Genomic DNA, 8,830 nt, shown 5'->3' with positions numbered 1-8,830 from the left:
AAGAACATATCCATGCTCATGGATAGGAAGAATCAATATCATAAAAATGGCCATGACTGCCCAAGTAATTTATGAGAGTTCAATGCCATCCGCCAGTCAGAGCTAGCCGAAGGTGAGTTTTTGCACGAGAGATTGGAAAAAAACTGCTTTAAAGTTGCATGATGGACCAAAAAAAAGCTGCATGGTGCCAAGACAATCGCTAGAAGTCCAAAGAACAAAGCTGGGGAGGCATCACGGCTACCGTGACTTAACGTATACTGACAAGGGCTGACAGTAAGCCAAGAAACAGCCTGGTACTCCCGCGTACCCCAACAAACAGAGATATGACATAGGGAACAGACAGGTCCTCAGAAATAATACCACACATCTAGCCGATCTGATCTTGACAAACCTGAGAGGAAACAAAAATGGGGAAAGGATTCCCTATTTAAATAAATGGGGGGGTTTGCGGGACGAAAATGGCTAGACCATAAGTAAGAAAGCGAAAACGGATCCTTTCCTACTCCTTAATACGAAGATTTATATATCATAGAATGGATTTAGAGACTGGTAATATGTTAGACCTAATACCATACAAACCCTAAAAGAAAACCTAGGCCAAATACCTTCAAGACATAGCCATAGGGCAAGGACTGATCATGTCTAAAACACCAAAAGCAACAGCAACAAAAGCCAAATTGGAGACAAATGGGAATCTAATTAAACTAAGACTTCTGCACATGCAAAGAAACTAACCATCAGAAGTGAACAGGCAACGCCTACAGAATGGGAGAACATTTTTGCAACTCCTACTCATCTGACAAAGGGCTAATATCCAGCCAACTCCTGCAAACGAACTCCAAACGAACACTTTACACCAAGAAAAAACAACAACACCCATCAAAAAGTGGACAAAGGAATGAACAGAACATTTCTCAAAGAAGACATTCATACAGCCAACAGACACGTGAAAAAATGCTCAATCACTGGCCATCAGCCGAATGCAGAATTCAAACCCACACATGAGCGATACCATCTCCATACCAGTTAGCATGGCATCATTCAAAATCAGGAAACAACAGGTACTGGAGAGAATGTGGAAGAAATAGACAGTTTTACACTGTTGGTGGACTGTAACTAGTTCAACCATTATGGAAAACAGTATGGCGATTCCTCAAGGATGCTGAGACTAGAAGTACCAGTATGACCGCAGACATCCCATTTACTGGGTAATATACCCAAAGATTAATAAAATCAATTGCTGCTATAAAGATCACATGGCCACGTATGTTTATTGCAGCACTATTCACAATAGCAAAGACTTGAATCAACCCAAATGTCCATCAGTGACAGACGGATTAAGAAACTGTGGCATATAAACACCATGGGAATATACGCAGCCATAAAAAAGGATGAAGTTGTGTCCTTTGTAGGGACATGGAGTGCAGCTGGAAACCATCATTCTCAGCAACTATCCGCAAGAACAGAAAATCAAACACGCATATTCCTCACTCATAGGTGGGACTGAACATGAGATCACTTGGACTCGGGAAGGGAACATCACCTTCTTGACGGGCCTATATGGGGGAAGGGGGAGGGGGATGGAATTGCATCTGGGAGTTATACACTATTGTAAATGACAAGTTGATGGTGCCGACGAGTTGAATGGAAGCAATCCACCAACATGGCAAAGTATACATATGTAACAAACCTGCACTTGTGCACATGTACCCTAGAACTTAAAGTATAATAAAAATTAAAAAAAAGAAATGTATGAAATAAAAGACATCTCCCCACTTGTTCCCCTGATCTCTGCTTACTAGAAAAAAATTATAGTTTGTATTTGCAGACTATTTATGTGTGTGTATATATACACATACATTATATACACATAGATATACATTTATATAATTTTACAAAAACATAATACTGAGCATATTGGTCTACAATTTATTTTATATTAACCAAAATTCCTTGAACGTCCTTTTGTTATATAGGAATACATCCTTTTTTATAGACTTTAATTTTTAGAGCAGTTTTAGATTCATAGATAAATTGAGCAAAAGTACAGAGTTCCCATATTTCCCCCCCACATACACATGACCTCCTCCACTATCAGCATTCCACATTATCATGCTGCACTTTTTACAACTGATGTACCTACAATGGCACATCATTATCACCCAAAGTCCATAATTTACATTCTTGGTATTACACATTTCATGAGTTCACTCTTGGGTGTTTTACATTCTATGGGTTTTGACAAGCATAATGACATGTGTGCTGTGTTCTGTATCATATTATACTATTATATAGAATAGTTCCAGTGTCCTAAAATTTCTCTGTGCTTTGCCTGTTCATCACTCCCATCTAACCACTGGCAACCATTAATATTTTTACTGTCTCTATAGTTTTGCCTTATTTAGAATTTCATATAGTGGAAACTATATAGTATATAGACTTTTCAGATTGGTTTATTTCACTTACTAATATGCATTTAATATTATTCCATGTCTTTTTATAGCTTGATGGAATGTTCCACGTGCATTTGAGAAAATGTATATTCTTCTGCTGTTGGGTGGACTGTTCTGTAATGTTGTTAGGTTTAGTTAGTCTGTAGAGTTTTTCAAGTCCTTTATTTCCTTATTAATCTTCATTGGGGTTGTTGTGGCCACTACTGAAAGTGGAGTACTGAAATCTCCTAGTACGATTGTGCTTCAGTCCATTTCTCCCTTCAATTCTATCAAAGTTTCATTCATATATTTCAGAGCTTTGAGGTTTGGAGCATAAATATTTATAACTATTATATTTTCTTGGTAAATTGACCTTTTTAAACATTATATAATACCCTTATTTGTCTCTTGCACCACGTTTTGATTTAAAGTCTATTTTGTCTGAGTTAGTATAGCCACTCCTGCTCTCTTTTGATTATCATTTGCATAGAACATCTTTTTCCATTCTTAAACTTTCAACCTATGTATGTCCTCAGATCTAAAATGGGTCTCTTTTTGACAGTACATAGTTTGATCCTTTAAAAAAAAAATCATTCAACTGACCTATGTTTTTTGATTGGGAAATTTCATCCATTGACATTTAAAGTAATTACCCATAAGGATTTATGGTCATTTTGTTTATTGTTTTCTTTTTATGTTGTAGCTTTCTTGTCCCTCCTTTTCTCTTACTCCTTTCCTTCATGTTTTGTTGACTGTTTAGTGATATCCTTTGATTCCCTTTCTATTTCCATTTGTGTATACTCTATAGTTATTTTCTTTGTGACTACCATTGAAAAAATATAAAATATCTTAAAGTTATAGCATTCTATTTAAAATAACAACTTCAATCACATATTAAAACTCCACTTCTTTACAATTCTAATCTCCCATTTTATGTCATTGATGTCACAAATTACATCTTTAAATATAGACCCATTAACATGGATTTATAGGTTTTTTTGTATTTAAATTCTGTGTACCAAAAATGACAACAGTACAGGTTGCTCTATTTTTCTATGTATTTACCTTTGCCAGAGAACCTTATTTTTTTATGGCTGCATGTAGATATCTACTATCCTTTCATTTGAACTTGAAGGATTCTATTTAGCATTTTCTATAGAGCAGGCCTAGTAGTAAAGAACTCTCACATTTTATCTGAGAAAGTATTAATTTTTTACATGTTAAAAGATAGTTTTGCTAGATACAATACCATTGGTTGACAGGTTTTTGTTTCCTTCAATACTTTGAATATATCACCCCATTCTCTTCCATTCTACAAAGTTTCTGCTGAGGAATCCACTAATAAGTAAATGGAAACCCCTTTACGTGAGACAAATCACTTTTCTCTTTCTGCTTTTCAAAAACAAGACTTTTTCTTTGTCTTTGACCTTGCATAGTTTGCTTATAATGTTTCTCAGTGTGGTTCTCTTTGGATTTATCCTAGCTGTAGTTTATAAGCTTCTTGAGTCTGTATGTCGACGTTTCTTTCCTCAGATATGGAAAGTTTTCAAACATTATTTGTTGAATTAGGCTCTCTTCCTCTTTCTCTCTTCTCCTTCAGAGTTTTCCATAACGTGTATGTTGATACTCTTAATAGTGTCTCAACAGTCTCGTAAGTGATCTTCACTTTTCTCCATTCTTTTTTCTGTTTGCTCCTCTGACTCAATGATTTCAAATGACCTATTTTCATGTTTGCTGATTTTTTCATCTGCCTTATCAAGTCTGCTATTGAGCCATTCCAGTAAACTTTCTAGTTTAGTTATTGTATTTTTCAGTTACAGAATCTCTATTTGGTTCTTTATAATTTCTATCTCTGTTGATACTCTTATTTTGTTCAGGCATTGTTTTCCTGACTTTGCTTAGTTTTCTGACAGTGTTCTCTTTGAGCCCACTGAGTATTTTTTATGATAGTTATTTTAAATTCTTTATCAGGCAGGTGATATATGTATATGTTTTTTGAGGTTGGTTTCTTGAGTTTTATTTTGTTCCATTGAGTGGGCCGTGTGTTTTTTGCTTCCTTAGATGCCTTGTGTTTTATTTCAGGCTGCTATAACAAAATATCATAAATTGGGTTACTTATCAAGAACATAAACATATTTCTCACAGTTCTGGAGGCTGGAAGTTCAATATCATGGTGACAGCATGATCAGACTCTGGCAAGGTCCTTCTTCCAAGTTGCAGACAGCCATATAACCTCACATGACCAGCAGAAGGCAAATTTGTTCTCTGACTTCTTCTTATAAGGGTATCCTACTCATGATGGCTTCACCTTTATGACCTAGTTACCTCTCAGTGACCCAATCTCTAAATACCATCACATTGAGGCTTCAATTTTAACATACAGCTTTTGGAGGAAACACAAACATCTGTCCACTATACCTTATAATATTTTTTGCTGGGATTTAGGCATTTGGAAAAACCACCACCACTCACATGTTTTGTATGCTGACTTTGTAAAGGGGAAGACCTTCACCAATCAGCCCTGCTGGAGGTTCTAGGACTTCTCAAACCTTTTCTGATCTTTTGCTCCTTCTGATGACTGTGGAACTGCAGCTCCAGTGTGGGCTCATCTCTTTTCATCTGCTTTCAAACTCTGGCACTGATCCCATCAATGCTCTGGATTAGGCAAGACAGAAACTAGTCCCTCAAGCACCCCCAGATGAGCCATAAAGTTGGATGCATGATTCACCTTTTACACGTGTCCTGAGGGAGGAATCCTGATATGGGAAGTTTTCTCCCAGTAGCTCTCTACTACACTGCACAGAGGAAGGGGCACAAATGCTGAAGATTTTTCTGTTCTTTTCACTGGAATCCTGTATTGCTTTTACAATGGCTGGGTGTTGTAGCATCTTAACTGGTCTCTGCAGTTCTCACAGAGGTATTCTGGTTCGTATATTTTTGTTAACTCAGTTTCTCTGTGGGGAAAAGAGAGTCTGTAGCTTCATAGCCCACCATCTTACTGATGTCACTTCTTATTTCTTTTTAGTGCTGAATAGTATTTAATTGCCTGGATATACAACAGTTTATTTATCCATTCACCTACTGAAGAATATCTTGGTTGCTTCCAAGTTTTAGCAATAATGAATAAAACTGCTATGAACTCCTGTGAACAAATTTTCTTATGAACATACATTTTCAACTCATTTGGGTAAATATCAAGGACTGCAATTCCTGGATCGTATGGTAACACTGTTTAGTTTTCTAGTAAACTGTCCAACTGTCTTCCAAAGTGTCTGTGGCATTTTGCATGTCTACTAGCAGTCAATGAGGTTCCCAGTCCTCCACATCTTCACCAGCATTTGGTGTTGTAAGCGTTTTGAATTTTGGCCATTCTGTGTACAATAATCCTTCATTGTTGTTTCACGTTGTAATTACCCAATAGCACATGGTATTCAGCATCTTTTTATATGCTATTTTCTATCTATATATCTTCTTTGGTGAAATATCTGTTTTTTCTTATTTCTCATCCTATTCCCACTTCTGAAAAATTCTGATGTCATATGATAGTTTCCTTTTGACGATTACTCACATATAAATGAGGTGAACTCTTAGTGGGCTATTTAATTCAGGTTTATATAGGCATGTGGCCGTGGCTGTATTGAATATTTTTAGCCATTAGTTCTCTCAGTGAGCTGAGAACTGCCCTGCAGAATTACCCATAATGCAGTAAGTTCTTCTTCTCTCATGGTCTCACAGACTGCTTCCTCCAAAATGACTTTTCTTTATAAATCCCTGTTTTGTCACACTGTCATATTTTTTAGATTTCCTTCCAAAAAAAAAAAAAATCCAGGGAGGCACAGTGAACCAACTCATACACTGCTTTCCCACTGTGTCACGAGTTGTTCTTCTCCTCGGGCTGTGCCATTGGAAGGAGAATTGTGCTCTGCTTTCTCTGAGATGGGCAGCTACATGAATGTTTCATATCTTTCCCACTTCCCTGTTGCCTATTATAACTTTGGGCAGCCTTTCCTTCTATTTTGTGGTTCTGAGTTTCAAAAGTCTGTTAGTTTAATCAAAACTGGAGTAAGTACATCTGGGTCTTGTAACTTCTGTTGCATTTGGGTGATTTCTGGGAGATGAGAAAAAATGTCTAATGTTATCTGGTCATTTTAAACCCAGACCCTAATTGCTTCTCAGCCTTTGGGTTAGGATCTGTTCTTACCAGTTTAAAACCAGACTTCAGCGGCTTTTCAAAAATTCTGTAGCCACTTGGATTTCTTTCCTTGTTAATTAGTTAATTATCTATTCACATCCTTTTTAACCTTTTGGGGTATTCCTTTAGTAGTCAGCAAAACAAATTGAAAATTAACAAAATATTTTCTCAAAGGAGGGTGGCAGTGACCATGATGTGAGTAGCAGTCAGAGCTGATAGGAAGAGGCAGCCTTCAGTCTAATGGGACTGTCTCTGACTCTTCCTATTGGAGTCCATTGCCCAAGAGGTCTTATTTCCTAAGAACTCACTGGGCTCATTGTTGGGCCTGGCTTATCATCTTGTTATTTTAGGCACCACTTCTAGAAGGATATTGAGAGAGTGAGGAATAGGAAAGATAACCTTTCCTGAGTGATGTGAACAAATCCTTTTATATCTGTTTTCTTCTCTTTTCTTTGCTGTCTTCCCATCATCAGCAGAACTGTCTAGGGCCATTTGCTTTGTCATAAGAATTTTGAGAAAATAATTGAATAAAATTTCTAAAATTTGGAATGAGTTGAAGTTTAGATACACTCAGGGCTACAGTTTAGCTCTTTCTTCTTGCATTATTTAGCATATAGAAAAGGCAAAGCAAGACAAGTCAAAATACAAATTGTTCCTAACTCATATGTGCACATCAACGAGCTGATGTGTATATGAAATAACACTTTTTTTTACATATAACTTCCAAGTCATTTGAGCTAAAAATAAATCTACCATTGACCCCAAGCAGGAAGTCAGACACATGAAAAATTGCTCTGTACCTCTACATAGGTGCATTCTTCAAGCAAACATGGAATTGGATACAACTTTCCTCTTGATCAGTACAAATTAGGGAGAAGATATCATTTAAATATTGTGGATTATCTATAATTCTCTGACTATATAACCTCAGATAGATTACAGTAAGACAGGACTAGTTACAGGGCTGTTATTTTTCCATACTACCAAAACATCACTAATCACAGAAGCACTTCTGCTCAAACAGAAAAGCACAATGTTACAATTTTATTATTTAAAGATCTTGAAAACGGTTGGTAGACAACATTATCAGTCACCTCCAGACAGTGGGAGGAGAATGGGGGAAGAAGTATCAGATAGAGTTAGAATTATCAAAAACTTACAATAAATAGATTAATAATATTATTTCCCTCCTAGAATGTTTGTTCTAAATACAAGTGCCTTGTTCACCTATGATTAACACAATACTAGAAGGTATTCTATAACCTCAACTAATCCAAATCCTACCTGCTTGACTAATAATGGCAGTCATTAATTGATTTCGCAGTAGCTACATTTTTCTTTTATCATTTCACAATCGGGTTGGCAAAAATTGAAAAGATGTAATAATGAAAAGCAGAGAAAATACTCCCAAATGACATAAAATGCATTTGGAAGTTGCTTGGCTTATTCAAGATAAACGCCTCGGAAAATTAGCCCTGGTATCATGGAAAATATTTTGAAATTTTGGTGACTCCTTGTTCTTCATGAAGAAAATAAATCATGGTATCGATGGAACAGAAAACACAAGGGAATTTTCAATGAAATGTTTTCTTTCTTTTTCACTGATGCAATATTTGAAATGGGAGCACAGGGCATATTTCTAAACAAAGTAGTTTTCAACAAGCATAGCTCTTTTCAGTAAATCACCTGTGGTCTTACGAACAAATAATTGTAGACATCAAATTAAAAGATGTGAACTCGACATCTGAACTGTGGTCTTTGTGACTGATTAAATAATGTATCAGTCTTCACATGTTCTTTATTCACATTCAAAGCACTCTAATGAGAGTGAAACATTGCTTAGGTTTTGTTAGGACATTACCATACTTTGTAAATCATCATACTTTATGAAGTAATGACCTCTTTATTACCTCGGTAGAAAGGTCTGCATTCATTTATCACACGGTAAAACTGGTCTTGATCCTTGAAGAAACTAAGCAAGGAGGGAGAGCTCTGTTGTTCTGTTGGTGGGGCTCAGCCTGTTCTTCCTCTTTTCCAACAATCACACTTATTTCCAGGAAAGAGGTAAAAGCCTTTGTTGAAATCTCATGGATTCCAGATCAGACTGAAGTCCACAACACTTCCTTTCCCCACCCAGGGGCTACCTCTTGGTCACATTACCTCATATATATATATATATATATATATATTTTTTTTAAGCTCTCTT

The sequence above is a fragment of the Rhinopithecus bieti genome, unplaced genomic scaffold (assembly GCF_001698545.2).
Source record: "Rhinopithecus bieti isolate Rb0 unplaced genomic scaffold, ASM169854v2 scaffold_115, whole genome shotgun sequence".
Classification (NCBI taxonomy): Eukaryota; Metazoa; Chordata; class Mammalia; order Primates; family Cercopithecidae; genus Rhinopithecus; species Rhinopithecus bieti.
Note: the sequence above shows the minus strand (reverse complement) of the source record.